This window comes from Saimiri boliviensis, chromosome 3 (genome assembly GCF_048565385.1).
Source record: "Saimiri boliviensis isolate mSaiBol1 chromosome 3, mSaiBol1.pri, whole genome shotgun sequence".
Classification (NCBI taxonomy): domain Eukaryota; kingdom Metazoa; phylum Chordata; class Mammalia; order Primates; family Cebidae; genus Saimiri; species Saimiri boliviensis.
The window spans coordinates 125,623,217-125,642,790 of NC_133451.1; the positions used below are offsets into that span (position 1 = coordinate 125,623,217).

Consider the following 19,574-nt stretch of genomic DNA (forward strand, 5'->3'; position numbering starts at 1 on the left):
ATTTTTTAGACAATTTGCTGATATTGAGCCATTTTCTCACTTTACTGGAATAAACTCCCAACTTCGTATTGATGTTTTATGTTTTTTATCATTCAGTTGAATCCTATTTTTAAATTTATTTTTATTTTTTTTTTGCATGAGTACATGGTAGATATATATAATATATATATATATATGTATATATATATGGAGCACATGTGATACAGGCATGCAATATGAAATAAGCATATCATGGAGAATGGGGTATCATGCCCTCCAGCATTTGTCCTTTGAGTTATAAACAACCCTATTATGCTATTTAAGTTATTTTAAAATATATAATTATGTCGTTACTGAGTAGAGTCACCCCATTGTGCTATCAAACAGTATGTCTTATTTATTCTTTCCATTATCATTTAATTCATTTATTTATTTATTTATTTATTTATTTATTTTATTTTTGAGACAGTCTTGCTCTGTCGTCAGGCTGGAGTGCAGTGGCGCAATCACGGCTCACTGCAACCTCCGCCTCCTGGGTTCAAGCGATTCTTCTGCCTCAGCCTCCCGAGTAGCTGGTTCTACAGGTGCGTACCACCATACCCAGCTAATCTTTGTATTTTTAGTAGAGATGGGGTTTCATCATGGCAAGGATGGTCTCAATCTCTTGACCTCGTGATACACCCACCTCGGCCTCCCAAAGTGCTGGGATTACAGGCGTGAGCCACTGTACCCGGCCCCATAATCTTTTTTTTTTTTTTTTTTTGGTGCACACTAACCATCCCCACTTACCCTCCACCTTCCTAGTACCTTTCCTATCATCTAGTAACCATCCTTCCACTCTCTGTGTCCATGAGTTCAATTGCTTTGATTTTTAGATCCCACAAATAACCAAGAACATGCAGTGTCTGTCTTTCTGCGCCTGGCTTATTTCACTTAACATAATGATCTTCATTTCCAACCAAGTTGTTGTAAATGACTGGATCTCATTATTTTTGTGGTGGAATAGTACTCCATTGTGTCCATGTAAAATATTTTATCTGTTTGTCTGTTGATGGATACTTAGTTTGCTTTGGAATCTTAGCTATTATAAACACTGCTGCAGCAAATATAGGCATGCAGATACCTCTTCCACATACTAATTTCCTTTCTTTTGGTTATATATCCAGCAGTAGGATTGCTGGATTATATGGCAGCTCGATTTTTAGTATTTTTGAGGAACACCCAAAGTGTTCTCCATAGTGATTGTACTAATTTACATTCCCACCATCAGTGTACTAGGGTTCCCTTTTCTCCACATCCTCACTAGCATTTGTTATTGCCTGTCTTATGGATATAAGCCACTTTAAGTGGGGTGAGATGAGATTTCACTGTAATTTTGATTTGTATTTCTCTTATAATCAGTGATGTTGAGCAAGTTTTTAATATGCCTGTTTGTCATTTGTATGTCTTCTTTTGAGAAATATCTGTTTAAATCTTTTGCCCATTTTTCTGTCAAATCATGATAATTTTTTCCCATAAAGTTGTTTGAGTTCCTTGTATATTCTGGTTATAAATCCTTTGTCAGATGGATAGTTTGCAAATGTTTCCTACCATTCTATGGACCGTCTCTTCACTTTGTTGATTGTATCCTTTGCTGGGCAGAAACTTTTTAACTTGATGTGATCCCATTTGTCCAGTTTTGCTTTGATTGCCTGTGCTAGTGACATATTGCTGAAGAAGTCTTTGCCCAGATCAATGTCCTGGAGATTTTCCCCAGTATGAAACTGTGATTTGATTTTTGTATATGGCAAAAGCTAGGGGTCAAGTTTTATTCTTCTGCATACAAATATCCAGTTTTCCCAGTATGACTTATTGAAGAGAGTGTCTTTTCCCCAATGTATGTTCTTGGCATTTTTGTCAAAAATGAGTTCACTGTGATGTGTGTATTTGTTTCTGTGTCCTCTATTCTGTTCCACTGGTCTATATATCTGTTTTTATGCTAGTATCATGCTGTTTGGTTACTACACCTTTGCAATACAATTTGAAATCACATAATGTGATTAATTCAGCTTTGGTCTTTTTGCTTAGGGTAGCTTTGGGTATTCTGTGTCTTATGGTTCCATATACATTTTAGGATTTATTTTTATTTTTATTTTTTTGAAGAATGTCAGTGGCAGAGATTGCATTGAATCTGTGGATGGCTTTGAGTAGTATGGGCATTTTAATAATATTTATTCTTCTAATTCATAAACATGAAATTTTTTCCATCTCTTGGGGTCCTCTTCAACTTGTTTCATCAGTGTTTTATAGTTTTCATTGTAGAGGTCTTTCACATCTTTGGTTAAGTTAATTCCTAGGTATTTAATTTAATGTGAGGCTATTACAAATTGGATTACTTTTTAAAATTTCATTTTTACATTATTCACTATTGGCATATACAAAGGCTACTATGTTTTCTATTTGATTTTGTATCCTGCAACTTTACTGAATTTGCTTGAGTTCTAATACTTTTCTTGTGGAGTCCTTTAGGTTCTCCCAAATATAAGATCATGTCATCTGAAAACAAGGTTAATTTGACTTCTTAATTTCCAGTTTCTTTGCCCTTTATTTCTTTCTTGAAATTCTTGAATTTCTTGAATCGCTTTCTTGTCTGATGGCTCTAGCTAGGACTTTCAGTATTATGATAAATAACAGTGATGACAGTGGGCATCCTTGTCATGTTCCAGATCTTAGAGGAAAGGCTTCAATTTTCTCTATTCAGTACAATACTTGCTGTGGGTCTGTGGAAGAGGCTATGTTGTCTAGGGTATATACCCTGGGGTTCATCATCTCACACCAGGAAAATTCAGGACAAGATGTTTGGTAGCATAGGTTCAATAGGCAGAAGTGAAGATGAAGAGAAATGGCTTTTTCTCTCTAGAAAGAGAGGAGTCTCTGAACAGAAAAGACTGGCAGACAGTGGATGCGCCAGATTTTATAGCCAGGTTTGAGGCGGCAGTGTCTGATTTATATAGGGCTCACAGATGGTTCTATCAGGTATGATGTTTACATAGTGTGCAGGAAAGCTGATTGTCCTGCCCTAATCTTATTATGCAAATAGGTTTTCCAGTTGATGGGCACCATCTTGTCTGTTCTTTACTGTACACGTGGCTGACAAAGAGAAGGGAAGATGGAGCTGCCATCTTGAACATTGGCACAACTGCTGATATCTATGTTTGCAGCTTGATTTTACAGGCTGCTCTTCATTAGAAAGAATAATAAGTTGGGGCTGCTTTTCATTAAAAGGCAAATCTTACTGAGGACTTCTGTATCCTCACTATCTGCCTAAGTAATTTTTTCTTCTCATATCACTATCATAAATACCTTTTATTATATTGAGGTGTGTTCCTTCTATCCCCAGTTTTCTGAGGGTTCTTATCATGAAGGAATGTTGAATTTTATTAAATGCTTTTTTAGCATCAGTTGAAATGATCGTATGGTTTTTATCCTTCATTCTGTTGGACAGTGTATCACATTGATTGATTTGTGTATATTGAACCATACTTACATCCCACTTGGTCATGATGAATGATCTTTCTACTGTATTGGTGATTTCAATTTGCTAGTATTTTGTTAATGATTTTTGCATCAGTATTCATCAGAGACATTGGCCTGTAGTTTCCTTCTTTTTTTTTTTTTTTAATGTGTCTTTGTCTAGTTTTGATATCAGGATGATACTGATGTCATAGAACAAATTTGAAAGTAATCTCTCCTTTTCTAGTGTTTGAATAGTTTGAGCATTTGAGTAGGGTTGATACTAGTTCTTTTTTGAATTGTTGATATATTTCAGCAGTGAGGCCAACAGATCCTGGGATTTTCTTTCTAGGAGAATTTTTACTAAAGTTTTGATCTTGTTACTTTGTATTGTTCTGATATGGTTTGGCTTTTTCTGCACCCAAATCTCATCTTTAATTGTAGCTCCCATAATCCTCATATGTCGTGTGAGGAACCTTGTGGGAGATAATTGAATCATGGGAGCAGTTTCCCCCATGCTGTTCTCATGACAGTGAGTGAGTTCTCATGAGATCTGATGGTTTCATAAGGAGTATTTCTCCCCTTTGCTCAGCACATCTCTCTCCTGCTGCCTTGTGAAGAAGGACATGTTTGCTTCCCCTTCCACCATGATTGTAAGTTTCCTGAGTCCTCTTCAGCTATGCAGAACTATCAGTCTAGTAAACCTCTTTCATTTATAAATTACCCAGTCTTGGGCAGCGTGAGAATGGAGAATACAGGTCTGTTCAGGGTTTGGATTTCTTCCTGATTCAATCTTGGTAGGTTGTATGCATCTAGGAATTTGTCAATTTTCTCTAGATTTTCCAAATTTTGACAGATAGTTATTCAGAGTAGCAACTAATGATCCTTTGAGCTTCTGGAGTATCACTTGTAATGTCTCCTTTTTTATTTCTAATTTTATTTCGATCTCTTCTTTCTTCATCTTACTAAAGGTTTGTAAATTTCACTTAAGTTTTAAAAAAAAACCACAACATTTTGTTTAATTGATTCTTTGGATTTTCTTGATTTTAAATTTATTTCTGTTCAGATTTGTTTTGTTTTGTTTTGAGATGGAGTTTTGCTCTTGTTGTCCAGGCTGGAGTACAGTGGTATGATTTTGGCTCACTGAAACCTCTGCCTCCTGGGTTCAAGCAATTCTATCTCAGCCTCCAGAGTAGCTGGGATTACAGACACCTGCCACCATGCCCAGTTAATCTTTTTTTTTTTAGTAGAAATGGGATTTCTCCATGTTGGTTAGGCTGGTCTCAAACTTCCGACCTCAGGTGATCCACCTGCCTTTGGCCTCCCAAAGTGTTGGGATTACAGGTGTGAGCTACTACAACTGGCTTGTTCTGATCGTTATTATTTCTTTTCTTCTACAAATTTTTGGTTTGGTTTGCTCTTTTCTAGTTATTCAAGATTCATCATTTGATTGTTTAAAGTTTTTTTCTCTCTCTCTTTTTTGATGTGGGCACTTAAGCTATCAAATTCCTTCTTAGTTCTGCTTTTGCTGTATCCCACCGGTTTTTGTATGTCGTGTTTTTATCATCATTGGTTTTAAGACATTTTTAAATTACTTTCTTAATATCATTATTAATCCACTGGTCGTTCAGGAGCATATTGTTTAATTTCTATGCATTTGTATAGTTTTCAAAATTCGTCCTGTTACTAATTACTAGTCTTATGCAATTGTGGTAAGAGAGAATGTTTGATATTATTTTCATGTTCATGAATGTTTAACAATTTTTTTTTACTGATTTATATAAGGCTCACAGATGGTTCTATCAGGTATGATATTTACACAGAGTGAGGGAAGGCTGGCCATCCTTCCCCAATCTTACTATGCAAACGGGTTTTCCAGTTGATGGGCACCATCTTGTCTGCTCTTTACTGTATACGTGGCTGACAAAGAGAAGGGAAGATGGAGCTGCCATCTTGAACTTTGGCACAACTGCTGATATCTGTGTTTGCAGCTTGATTTTATAGGCTGCTCTTCATTAGAAAGAATAATAAGTTGGGGCTGCTTATTTTTAATAAGTATGTTATTATACTTATTTTTATAAGTATAGTCTATCCTTGAGAATGATTCACCTACTGAGGAAAAGAATGTGCATTCTGCAGTTCTTGGATGAAATGTTCTGTAAATCTCTATTAGATCCACTTGGTCTACAGCGCAGATTAATCGATCTGAATTTTTTTTTGTTGATTTTCTATCTGGAAAATCTGTTCAATGCTGAAAGTGGGTTGTTGAAGTTACCAGCTATTAATGTATTGGGCCCTATCTCTCTCTTTAGCTCTAATGTTTCCTTTATATATCTGGGTGCTTCAGTGCTGGGTGTGTATGTATTGAAAATTGTTATATTCTCTTGCTGAGTTGACCACTTTATCATTATATAGTGAGCTTTTTTTGTCTCTTACACAGTTTTGTCTTGAAGTCTGTTTTGTCTAAGTGTAGTGACTCCTACTCTCTTTTGAATTCCATTGGCATAGAATATCTTTATCCCTTTATTTTCAGCTATATGTGAGTTAAACTTTATTTGATAATATTTTATTTATGGATTTTCAAAAGTGAATATATATATATATATATATCAAATTGTTCTGTAGGTTTTTTTACTAGTGCAATTTAGTGAAATTTGGTTATGTTGTATATTGACTTCATAAGAATAATGTATAAGTGATCTTTTATGTGTTATTAGGAATGATTTAAATACTATTGGCATTATTAGGTTTATGAATAATTTCATTTGTGAAAAAAATCTGTATCTTGTTCTTTTGTGTGTGGTATTTATTTTATAAGCTTTATATTTCCTTTTTGAAAATTGACCCATTTAAGCTTTTTTCTCTGCTGTGGACAACTTTTATAAATTGTATTTATCTACAAAATTACCTACTTGTTTTTTCTTGTAAATTTGTTTATGTTCTTTGTAGATTCTGGATATTAGCCCTTTGTCAAATGGGTAGCTTGCAAAAATTTTTTCCCATTCTATTTGTTGCTGGTTCACTCTAAAGATAATTTATTTTGCTGTGCTGAAGCTCTTAAGTTTAATTAGATCCCATTCGGCTATTTGGGCTTTTGTTGCCATTGCTTTTGGTGTATTAATCACGAAGTCCTTGCCTGTTCCTATATCCTGAATGACATTGCCTAGGTTTTCTTCTAGGGTTTTCATGGTGTTAGGTCTTATGTTTAAATTTTTAATCCATTTGGAGTTAATTTTTGTATAAGGCGTAAGAAAGGGGTCCAGTTTCAGCTTTCTGCACATTGCTAGCCAGTTTTCCCAACATCACTTATTAAACAGGGGATCCTTTCCCTGTTGCTTGTTTTTGTCCGGTTTGTCAAGACCTCCTGATCTCAAGTGATCCCCCCTCCTCAGCCTCCCAAAGTGTTGGCATTAGAGGCGTGACCCACCACCACACCCAGCCTATTCTATTATTTAAAAGAGACATTGATTTGGCATATTTATATCAATTTTGACTTTGTATAAAAGATGAGCTAACAGTGGAATTCATAGTCAATTATGTCATCCTAGTTTTGGCATCTTGTATTTGACATAATTTAGCATCAAAGATCTAGCTATTCTTTCTTTTATTTTTCTTAATAAATTAACTTAAAGGGTATTAATATACACACACAAATTTGGTTCTTGTGTATTTTTTTCTTTAAAACAGTATTGTTTGATAGCACTTTCTAGAAACGTTTTTTATGTATGATGTTCAGGATGATAGCTACTAGCCATATGTGACTGAGTGTAATTATTAAGAAATCAAGAATTTAGAATTTTACATAATTTTAACTATTTAAATTTACATGTGGCTAGTGAATACTCTATTAGACAACAACTAGAAACAGAAACTAGAGACTGTGTCCTGCGTTTATATGTACCTTCTACTGAAATATTTTGCTTTCTATGAATATCTGTGGGAACTATGACATCTTTCAAAGCTTCAAATTATTTTATTCCTAGATTTTGAATTTTTGGAATCCATAAAAATATATCTTATTGTTTCATCTCCTGGAAAATTTTCTCAGAAATATTTATTTCAAGATATTGAAAAATTTGAATTATGAAATTCACAATATTTATAATTTGTTATACCAAACTTACAACATGAGCCATATCCAAAATAACTCGAGTAACATTTAGCATTTTTTTAATTCCAAATGACTTGACTCATTCTGCAATATCTCTTCAGTTTTGTATATAGTTTCTTAAATGATGTGTCATATTACTTGATGCCAATGTTTGTAATCTGAATAAATATTCTTTCACAATATTATCAAGTTTTACTATGGTCTCTGCCAAATACAAAAAATTTCCATTATCACTCTCACAAACTTTCTTTGATGATCTTGTGAACACATTTGCCTTACCCAAATCAAAATTATGTATATTATATATTCAACAACAACATGCCATATCTTCATTTAGTCTGTTTTTTAACAAAAGTAGTTACTGATTTTTCCAAATTAGTTTTTAATTATGTATAGCTAACACTGTGATTGCTGTTCAGTTTATTTTATTCACATATCCTCATTGCTCTTGACTGATTATTGCCCATTATTAAGTAATGATTGATGTTTTATATCTCTGAAGAAATTCAAAACAAATACAAGACCTTTTGCATGAAATAACCAGAACATTTGAGTTTTTTCATCTAAAAAAATCAGAATAAAATAAACACCCTCAAACTTCCTTTCTGCTCTGTCTTAGGTAAATTTAAACTTTCTTGTATAAGATGCATAATTTTCAGCAAGAGTGGCTTATTGCTGAATATTTTAAAATGCGTCCACCTTCTGAGATTGTAAGGGAGTATATTTCATTTGATGATTCTTCAGAATTTGTTTTTGTCTGCTAGATTTTCTTGAAAGTCAGTAGTCATTAACATGGAAGTGGGAGATAAATAATTTCATGTACCATTCCATCAGTGACGATTTGTGCTATATTCTGCTGAAATTAATAGCTCTGATGTCTTTTCCTCTGCCTTTTTAAAAAAAAATTTTGGTAATTCACTCAAAATTCTCCAGAATTTTTCTAATTTTCCAAACATTGTGTGTGTAGTTTCCCATTTTTTTCTTGTCTCAATAATATTTATTATAATAAAATAAGCTGTTTCAATAATTATCAACTAGTAATTTCATTGTAAATCTTATTGCACTTATAGTATGTAGGAAAATAGCAAAATATAACATATGATATAATACTTAGTATATACTGGGAAAAACAGAAAATTTTAAAACAGCATTTAATTTTATACTGATCAAATTTATGCACTAAATATTAACAATTGCTATCAATTAAAGAATGGGTCATTATATATAAATCATTAAGCCTTCATTAATATTTATTTTTTGATTATTAATGGATAATCACTAGTTGCATTTATGTAATTTGCATCATACTGGAAGCATCTTCTACTTAAACAGAGAACTCAGTTTAAGTAAAAGACACTTTTGTTGTTACAGTAAACAATAAATGTATAATGCAATTTATAATGAAAATATATTTTTGTTACAGTAAACAGTAAGTAAATAACATGAATTACAATGAAAATATATTAAATATAACCAGTGCATTAAGATCAATGAGAGATGCTTTTATTTTTATGAATATATATATATATATATATATATATACACATATATGTGTACAATCGTTTAACAGTAATTAGTTGATTGGCTAATCATTTGATTTATTGACATATGGATAGAGAAATCGACTTATAGGTAGATAAACTGTTCAGAAGCACAGGTTATAATATATGTTATTAAATCAACACTGGTTTTTGATTCACAAATCTTTATCAAACTTGTTCCTCCTTTATAAGCCCCAGTGAAATGATTTTTAATGACTCCGTCATAATGGAATACTTTATACCCTCTACTGGATGTTTGTTTTAAAAAATCTGCAAGACTCCTATTTTGGAGTTAAACAGTTATGGTTTTTATATAAAACTTAAAGTGATGTTTAAAATGAGTGGGACACCCTGAGAAGTGTTATGCTCTATTCGAATAACCAAAGCAGTTCAGTATTTCACTTTTTACTAACATTCTTGTACTTTCCGAAAGAATATGCAATGAGTCAAGGGAGATTGTGCTGAAAGATAAATCTCATGTCTAATGGTTATGCATCATCTGTTGCTTAAATTTTGACATCGCCCCTACACCTCCCTGAATAACTTATTTCCGAGATAGAAGTACCTATACAATTATTTATTAGATTTTTCTCAGGATTCTCTTAAGTCATTCATACAGAGATTTTTAGTACCCATCTCATCAAATGCCAAATAATAACATCAGTGCTGACCACAGTTTAGAGGTACTTCCTTTCCCCAGATACAGAAGTATGTATCTTTCTTTTCTCTTTCTCTTTCCTTCCCTCTCTCTTGTTCTTTTTTTCTCCCTTTCTTTATTGTCTTTCATGACATATTACACAAAAGGAAGTAAATATGAGGTAGGTGCGAATGTAGAAAGACAGCGTCAAGCTATTAAAGCTTTCAAAAGGCCATATGAGGAAGCGAAAATGATGAAACAGTAGAATACATAATCCTAATCTCTTTCATCCAGTCAATGACAACATGTTTGTAGTTTATTGTTCCTGTTTGTTTTCATTGTGCTAATGTACCCATTGGTATTTTATAATATTTTGTATTTGGAACATGAATTTTAATACACAAATTTCATTAAACTATATAATATGTAAAAATAAAATCCATTGAAATAGAGAATGGTTCGGGGGAATGCTGGGAAGATGGCCGCCTAAGAACAGCTCAGGACTTCAGCTCCCAGTGAAAGTGCAGAGGGTGAGTGAACGCCGCATTTCCAGACGAACTCTTATTGCCCACAGACCAGGAGATACCCAGGCAGAGGGGTCGCCAGCGTCGCAGTCCCAGCCGGTGCGGCTGTTTTGGCCCCTGTGGGGCTGATTCCGCCCGCGCGGCTCCTATGACCACTCCCTGTTGCTGCGGTTCTCCGTACAAAAGCCACTGGTCTGGGAGCCCTCTTAGCTGGCGAGCAGAGCCCTGAGACGGCAGAGTGGGCCATTCATCTGAAATAGCAAGTCAGACCAGGAGATTCCTAGGCAAAAAATCCGCCAGGAGCTGGCGCCGCAGTTCGAGCCAACTCCGTGAGTCGCAGTACGGGAGATCCCAGCGCCTTTTCAACAAGCGACCGGAACTCGGGGTCATCCAACTTAAAAGAAAAGACTCTGAGTCAGGGAGCCAGGTGATCAGGCTCGGTTGGTCCCAGCCTTCCACCCCCAACAACAACGAAAACAAAAACAGTAATTGGAAACCCTCTGGGTTGAGCCCTTCAAACCAAGCACAGCTGAACCTGGACGGCCCAGCTCGGTGGGGGAGGGGCTTCCGCCATTACTGAGACTCTCCACCTCTACGGAGGCAGGCCCCCGTTGCCGAGGCAACCCGCCGTTGCTGAGGAAACCTCCCACAACAGAGAGAGTCCCCCATAACAGAGGCGGGGCCACCATTGCCTAGACAGTTCTAACTACGCCCATATAAAAAGGACTACAGGGAAGAGCTCAGGGCAGCTGGGCGGAGCCCACAGCAGCTCAGCAAAGCCCCTGCGGGCAGGCAGTGGCTAGGCGTGCTGCTAGCTGGGCGGGTCCGACCTGAAAGAAAAATCAAAAAAGGCAGTAGTGCAACGGAAACTCATAAAGCTCCAACTCCCTGGGACAGAGACAGACAACAGGTGGATAAACCCACAAAAATGGGAAGAAACCAGCGTAAAAAGGATGAAAACTCCCAAAACCAGAACACCTCTCCTCCTAAAAGGGATCACAACTCCTCACCAGCAAGGGAACCAGACTGGATGGAGAAGGAGAGTGATGAAATGACAGAATCAGACTTCAGAAGGTGGGTAGTAAGAAACTACAGCGAGCTAAAAGAACATGTTCTAACCGCACGCAAAGAAAACAGGAACCTTGAAAAAAGATTGGACGAACAGCTGACGAGAATGGACAGCATAGAGAGGAGTATAAGTGAATTGATGGAGCTGAAAAACGCAACACGAGAACTTCGTGAAGCATGCACAAGCTTCAACAGCCGAATTGACCAAGCAGAAGAAAGGATATCAGAGGTCGAAGATCAACTCAATGAAATAAAAAGAGAAGGCAAGAACAGAGAAAAAAGCGCAAAAAGGAATGAACAAAATCTTCAAGAAATGTGGGACTATGTGAAAAGACCTAATCTACGTCTGATAGGTGTACCTGAATGTGATGAAGAGAATGAATCCAAGCTGGAAAATACTCTTCAGGATATTATCCGGGAAAACTTCCCCAACCTAGCAAGACAGACCAATATTCAAATCCAGGAAATACAGAGAACACCGCAAAGATATTCCGCAAGAAGAGCAACCCCAAGGCACATAATCGTCAGATTCACCAAGGTTGAAATGAAAGAGAAAATGCTAAGGGCAGCCAGAGAGAAAGGTTGGGTTACCCACAAAGGGAAGCCCATTAGACTCACAGCAGATCTCTCAGCAGAAACCCTACAAGCCAGAAGAGATTGGGGGCCAATATTCAACATCCTTAAAGAAAAGAACTTTCAACCCAGAATCTCCTATCCAGCCAAACTAAGCTTCATAAGCGAAGGAAAAATAAAATCCTTTGTGAACAAGCAAGCGCTCAGAGATTTCATCACCACCAAACCTGCTCTACAAGAACTCCTGAAAGGGGCTCTACACTTATAAAGGAACAACCAGTACCAGCCACTCCAAAAACACACCAAATGGCATCAACACAATCAAGAATCTGCATCAACTAACCAACAAAACAGCCAGGTAGCATCAAAATGACAGTATCAAAATCACACATAACAATACTATCCCTAAATGTCAATGGACTAAATGCCCCAATCAAAAGACAGAGACTGGCAAACTGGATAAAAAGCCAAAACCCATCAGTGTGCTGTATCCAGGAAACCCATCTTACATGCAAGGATACACAAAGGCTCAAAATAAAGGGATGGAGGAAGATCTACCAAGCAAATAGAGAACAAAAAAAGGCAGGAGTTGCAATTCTCATCTCTGATAAAATAGACTTTAAAACAACAAAGATCAAGAGAGACAAAGAAGGACATTACATAATGGTAAAAGGATCACTGCAACAAGAAGAGTTAACGATCCTAAATATATACGCACCCAATACAGGAGCATCCAGATACATAAGGCAAGTTCTTAATGACCTACAAAGAGACTTAGACTCCCACACAATAATAGTGGGAGACTTTAACACCCCACTGTCAATATTACACAGATCATCCAGACAGAAAATCAACAAGGATATCCAGGACCTGAATACAGACCTGGAACAAGCAAACCTAATAGACATTTACAGAACTCTCCACCCCAAATCCACAGAATATACATTCTTCTCAGCACCACATCACACCTACTCTAAAATTGACCACATAATTGGCAATAAATCACTCCTCAGCAAATGCAAAAGAATAGAAATCATAACAAACAGTCTATCAGACCACAGTGCAATTGAGTTAGAACTCAGAATGCAGAAACTAACTCAGAATCACACAGCTTCATGGAAACTGAACAACTTGCTCTTGAATGTTGACTGGATAAACAATGAAATGAAGGCAGAAATAAAGATGTTCTTAGAAACCAATGAGAATGAAGACACAACATACCAGAATCTCTGGGACACATTTAAAGCAGTCTCTAGAGGAAAATATATAGCAATGAGTGCCCGCATGAGAAGAAAGGAGAGGTCGAAAATTGACACCCTATCATCAAAATTGAAAGAGCTAGAGGAGCAAGATCAAAAAAAACTCAAAACCTAGCAGAAGACAGGAAATATCTAAGATCAGAGCAGAACTGAAGGAAATAGAGACACAAAAAACTCTTCAAAAAATCAATAAATCCAGGAGCTGGTTTTTTGAAAAGATCAACAAAATAGACAGACCACTAGCCAGATTAATAAAAAAGAAAAGAGAGAATAACCAAATTGATGCAATAAAAAAACGATAAAGGGGATATCACCACAGATTCCACAGAAATCCAAACCATCATCAGAGATTATTACAAACAACTCTATGCACATAAATTAGTAAACCTGGAAGAAATGGATAAATTCCTGGACACCTGCATCCTCCCAAGCCTAAACCTGGAAGAAGCCGAAACCCTGAATAGACCAATAACATGGTCTGAAGTCGAGGCAGCAATAAAGAGCCTACCACCCAAAAAAAGCCCAGGTCCAGATGGGTTCACAGCGGAATTCTACCAGACATACAAAGAGGAGCTGATACCATTCCTTCTGAAACTATTCCAGACAATCCAAAAAGAGGGAATCCTTCCCAAATCATTTTACGAGACAAACATCATCCTGATACCAAAACCCGGCTGAGACTCAACAAGAAAAGAAAATTTCAGGCCAATATCCATGATGAACATAGATGCAAAAATCTTCAATAAAATACTGGCAAACCGATTGCAACAGCATATCAAAAAGCTCATCCACCATGATCAAATAGGATTCATCCCGGGGATGCAAGGTTGGTTCAACATACGCAAGTCCATAAACGTAATTCACCGCATAAACCGAACCAAAGACAAAAACCACATGATTATCTCAATTGATGCAGAGAAGGCTTTTGACAAAATTCAACAACCCTTTATGCTAAAAACCCTCAATAAACTAGGTATTGATGGAACATATCTCAAAACAATAAAAGCTATTTACGACAAACCAACAGCCAATATCATACTGAATGGGCAAAAACTGGAAGCATTCCCTTTGAAATCTGGCACTAGACAAGGATGCCCTCTCTCACCACTCCTATTCAATATAGTACTGGAAGTTCTAGCCAGAGCAATCAGGCAAGAAAAAGAAATAAAGGGTATCCAAATTGGAAAGGAGGAAATCAAATTGTCTCTATTTGCAGATGACATGATTGTATATCTGGAAGACCCCATCATCTCAGCCCAAAATCTCCTGAAACTGATAAACAACTTCAGCAAAGTCTCAGGATACAAAATCAACGTGCAAAAATCACAAGCATTCCTGTACACCAGTAATAGACTTCAAGAGAGCCAAATCAAGAACAAACTGCCATTCACAATTGCTACAAAGAGAATAAAGTACCTAGGAATACAACTAACAAGGAACGTAAAGGACCTCTTCAAGGAGAACTACAAGCCATTGCTCAATGAAATAAGAGAGGATACAAACAGATGGAGAAACATTCCATGTTCATGGTTAGGAAGAATCAACATTGTGAAAATGGCCATACTGCCCAAAGTAATTTACAGATTCAATGCTATTCCCATCAAGCTACCAATGACCTTCTTCACAGAACTGGAAAAAAACACCTTAAACTTCATATGGAACCAAAAGAGAGCCCGCCATAGCCAAGTCAATTCTAAGCAAAAAGAACAAAGCAGGAGGCATCACACTACCGGACTTCAAACTATACTACAAGGCTACAGTAATCAAAACAGCATGGTACTGGTACCAAAACAGAGATATAGACCAATGGAACAGAACAGAGGCCTCACAGGAAATACAACATACCCACAGCCATCTGATTTTCGACAAACCTGACAAAAACAAGCAATGGGGAAAGGACTCCCTGTTTAATAAATGGTGCTGGGAAAACTGGCTAGCCATGTGCAGAAAGCAGAAACAGGACCCCTTCCTGACACCTTACACCAAAATTAACTCCAGATGGATTAAAGACTTAAACATCAGACCTAATACCATAAAAACCTTAGAGGAAAATCTAGGCAAAACCATTCAGGACATAGGTGTAGGCAAGGACTTCATGACCAAAATGCCAAAAGCAATGGCAACAAAAGCCAAAATAGACAAATGGGACCTAATCAAACTCCACAGCTTCTGCACGGCAAAAGAAACAGTCAGTAGAGTGAATCGGCAACCAACAGAATGGGAAAAAATTTTTTCAGCCTACCCATCTGACAAGAGGCTGATATCCAGAATTTACAAAGAACTAAAGCAGATCTACAAGAAAAAAACAAACAAGCCCATTCAAAAATGGGCAAGGGACATGAACAGATACTTTACAAAAGAAGACATACAGGAGGCCAACAAACATGAAAAAATGCTCATCATCACTGGTCATCAGAGAAATACAAATCAAAACCACACTGAGATACCATCTCACACCTGTTAGAATGGCGATCATTAAAAAATCGGGAAACAACAGATGCTGGAGAGGATGTGGAGAAATAGGAACACTTTTACACTGTTGGTGGGAATGTAAATTAGTTCAACCATTGTGGAAGACAGTGTGGCGATTCCTCAAGGACCTAAAAATAGAAATCCCATTTGACCCAGCAATCCCATTACTAGGTATATATCCAAAGGATTATAAATCATTCTACTACAAGGATACGTGCACACGAATGTTCATTGCAGCACTGTTTACAATAGCAAAGACCTGGAACCAACCCAAATGCCCAACGATGATAGACTGGATAGGGAAAATGTGGTACATATACACCATGGAATATTACGCAGCCATCAAAAAGGATGAGTTCACGTCCTTTGTAGGAACATGGATGAACCTGGAAACCATCATTCTCAGCAAACTGACACAAGAGCAGAAAATCAAACACCGTATATTCTCACTCATAGGCGGGTGTTGAACAATGAGAACACAAGGAAACAGGGAGGGGAGCACTACACACTGGGGTCCGTTGGGGGGAAATGGGGGAGGGGCGGGGGTTGGGGAAGTGGGAAGAGATAGCATGGGGAGAAATGACAGATACAGGTGAGGGGACGGAAGGCAGCAAAGCACACTGCCATGTGTGTACCTATGCAACAATCTTGCATGTCCATCACATGTACCCCGAAACCTAAAATGCAATAAAATGCAATTAAAAAAAAAAAAAAGAAAAAAATAGAGAATGGTTCAAGTTATTCAGCTTAAATAAGCAAAACTGGAGGTAGCCACAGTTAAAGCTGGAAGACAGTGGTCTGACTATCCTGAGCCAAGGAAAGATATCATTCTTTAATTTGTCAAGTCTATTTGCAATTGTTTAATGGGTATTTTATTGATAACATCTTACTTATTTAGGGAATTTGAATTTACATAATTGATTTTAAAATTATAATGCATAATTTATTCAAAAACCAGTGAAAGTGGTAATAAAAACAATGACATTTTTTAAATTGCATTGATAAATTAATTTAAAAATTAATGGACATTTTCATGGTTCTATGCAATGTACTCTTGTGGAAATATTTTGTTGTTTTTGTTGTTTCTCTAATCTTATTGTTAATTTGTTGTATGTAATTTGAATTTAGTTTTCTCACCTTATATGGTTACATTGTGTTCCCCATGTCAGCAGTTGACTTTTATATATCAACTTATTAATTCTATAGGCAAGCTCATTTTAAATAACTATTATACAACTTCTCCTTTTGGTCCATCTACATTGACCCCATAAACAGATATAACTCTGATATGAAAATGTCATATTTTCTCTACAACTACAATGCCACTGTATACATTCTTTCAAAAAATGATCAATAATATCCTCTATTACTTTAGTTTGTTAAGATACCTTCTTGTGATCATTCTACATGCAAAAAATAAAAATAAAAAAATAAAAAAAAAATAAAAAAAAGACTAGATTATAAGACATGGGTGCCAGCTCATATACATCATTGAATCCTTAGCCCTTTCAACCAAACAAAGGCAGTTTAGTAATGTAGCCATGTTTGTCTTCTATTGGAGTGGATCCTACAATGAGATAAAACAGTTGGTGTTGTTTTATACATAGGGATAATTAAGGTGTTGAAGTACAGGACTTGTGGATATTTACCCCTGATGTGCTGCTTAGAATACGTAAGGATCTAAAAGTGAAATTGTTGTTTATCGTTCAATCACTTCATCTTTTTATTTATCCTCATTATGTTCCAAACATTCTGGAAAATTCAGACTGTGTTTTTATCAAACAACTGGATCGAATTGAAACCAGATATTCTGATTTGACTTTTAAAGTTTCGCCTCTGTCTTTGAAGCGGTTCCTGAGTGTCTTACCTTGTTTGGCAGCACATAAATGGCACAAACAGCACTTCTTGTGCCAGAAGAAATCATTTTGAAATTCTCTATTAGAAAATGAAACTTCAGTTGATTTCTTATGATGAAGTATGTAGATATTTTGCAACCATATAGAAATTGATATAAATTCTTTCATATGATCTGAATATTGGCAGAAATGATATTAAGTACAGTATTATATTACATTTTAAAGACTACATAGGTCCAAAATTTCTACAACATTTGTGTGGCCTTTCTATTATACAAACCATAGTTTTTTTTATGGTTATTTTTAAGAGTGGCTTTAACATACTTAATTTTCTTTTTCAGGAAATGTACCCAAAAAGAACTCTGAGAGAATATACTCAATTGTCCTGCTGTGATTAAACAAGACTGCCGTATTTTGTAAGTTCATCTATTTTTATCTTTATTCTTTAAATAAAGAAGACTTTCTGCTGCAGAAAATCCCTTTTCTCATTTGGAATTAGAGCCTAATTTTGTTTTAATAGAAGGTTTAATTGATTTTATTTTTTTCAAACTTTGTTTTACCTTAGTTTTATTCAGTTTCAATGAATAATGTAAAGGCATTTCTTTTTTTAGATTAACTCTGTTTCCTTGTATCTATTGGGCAATATTTTAATGACTCATGATAAGAACCTTATCAGTTGGTAAAAGGACAGTGCTATCAGTAATGCTGACTTGACTTGGACAAATATATTGGAAATTATAATGTCTTCCACTTCAGTGAACAAATACATTTGATTTTATCCGTAGAAACTGACTTTATGAAAGTAGCTAAATACTGACAATCTTTAGGATATGGAGTAATTTTATCTTGCTACTAATACTTAGATTATAGATTCAAGGATTATAATATTCATCATGATGAGATATGTACTATATGACTTTGATGTATTAGGATATAACGTTTATTTTTGCACTATATGATTTAGATGTATTAGAATATAACACATATTTATTTCACATGACTGAGGACAACCAAAGGCTGTCGTGTAGAAATCATGAATGACATTAAATTGAATGTTTCCTGAACCTTCATGTTTATAAACCTTCTGATTATCTCAAAGTTGAAATTTTGCTATTTCAGTTTCTGAAACACAATATAAAACAAATAGGATTTTTCCTCCTTTACAAACTGCCTTCTGATATTGAGATAAAATAATCCCTTTGCCCATAAATTGTTTCCTATGACAGGAAACTAGTCATAGAAATATAGTTTCTAGTAGGTTAAGAGAATGTAATGCATGTCATTTATTTGTACACTTGCAGCATTTCTTTTTTTTTTTTTTTTTTTTTTTTTTTTTGGCTTTTCATTCAAGCAGACTTTTTTTTTTCGCAAGAGAAAAAAATACGGCTGCATCCCCTTATAGTAAATGAATGGAGGATCGACTAGACAAAAAGATGAATCTAAATTTCTGAATTCAGTGGCGTAATAGTCATTCCAAGTGCTCTTCATCAGAGTATTTTTATTACCCTTGTATTTTGAACAACTTAAATGCTGAGTATGGTCACATAAAGAACACATTTAAGGGTTAGAACAGATTTTAGAATTTTTTTCAGTAACTCTGAAGGCATAAATTAGTTCAAGAAGATCTTGAAACTGGTGAAAAGTCACATAAAAAGGGCAACCTGTGTAAAGACAAATTTTACCAAAGATTGTGAAGCAAAAATAAAGATTATGCAGAAGACTTATCAAAAAAACATTATCTTAAATTTAAATTATGGCCCAGTGGTTTCATTTTTTAAAAAATTCTGTCCATTTATGTTATTTTTCCCCGGGGAAATAATCGAGTTTTTCCCCTTAAAAACTTCATTTAATAAAAATAATTTCAATTTTTAAATTAAGTAATAATTTAGCTACCTATGTATGTATATATCTCTTCCAATTTTTTTTAAAATTTTCAAATAACAACGTTATAATGACTTTGAACAATTTCACATTAATAGGAAACTTGTTGAATGTCTCCATATATCAACTCCTAAGTGTGAAAAATGGCAAAGAGATTTGGTGTTACATATGACCTGTGCAG

The 19,574-nt window shown here is 35.5% G+C and overlaps 1 protein-coding gene across 7 annotated transcripts in view; it reads left to right on the forward strand.

Moving 5' to 3' along the window:
- Positions 1-19,574, forward strand: part of MARCHF1 (membrane associated ring-CH-type finger 1) — a 906,067-nt gene that overhangs the window by 283,695 nt on the left and 602,798 nt on the right. For all 7 annotated transcript variants that reach the window (XM_074396769.1, XM_074396771.1, XM_074396767.1 and 4 more), the window contains one exon: positions 17,854-17,928. The gene's annotated coding sequence lies outside the window, so the exon portion shown is untranslated. The remainder of the gene's footprint in view (positions 1-17,853; positions 17,929-19,574) is intronic.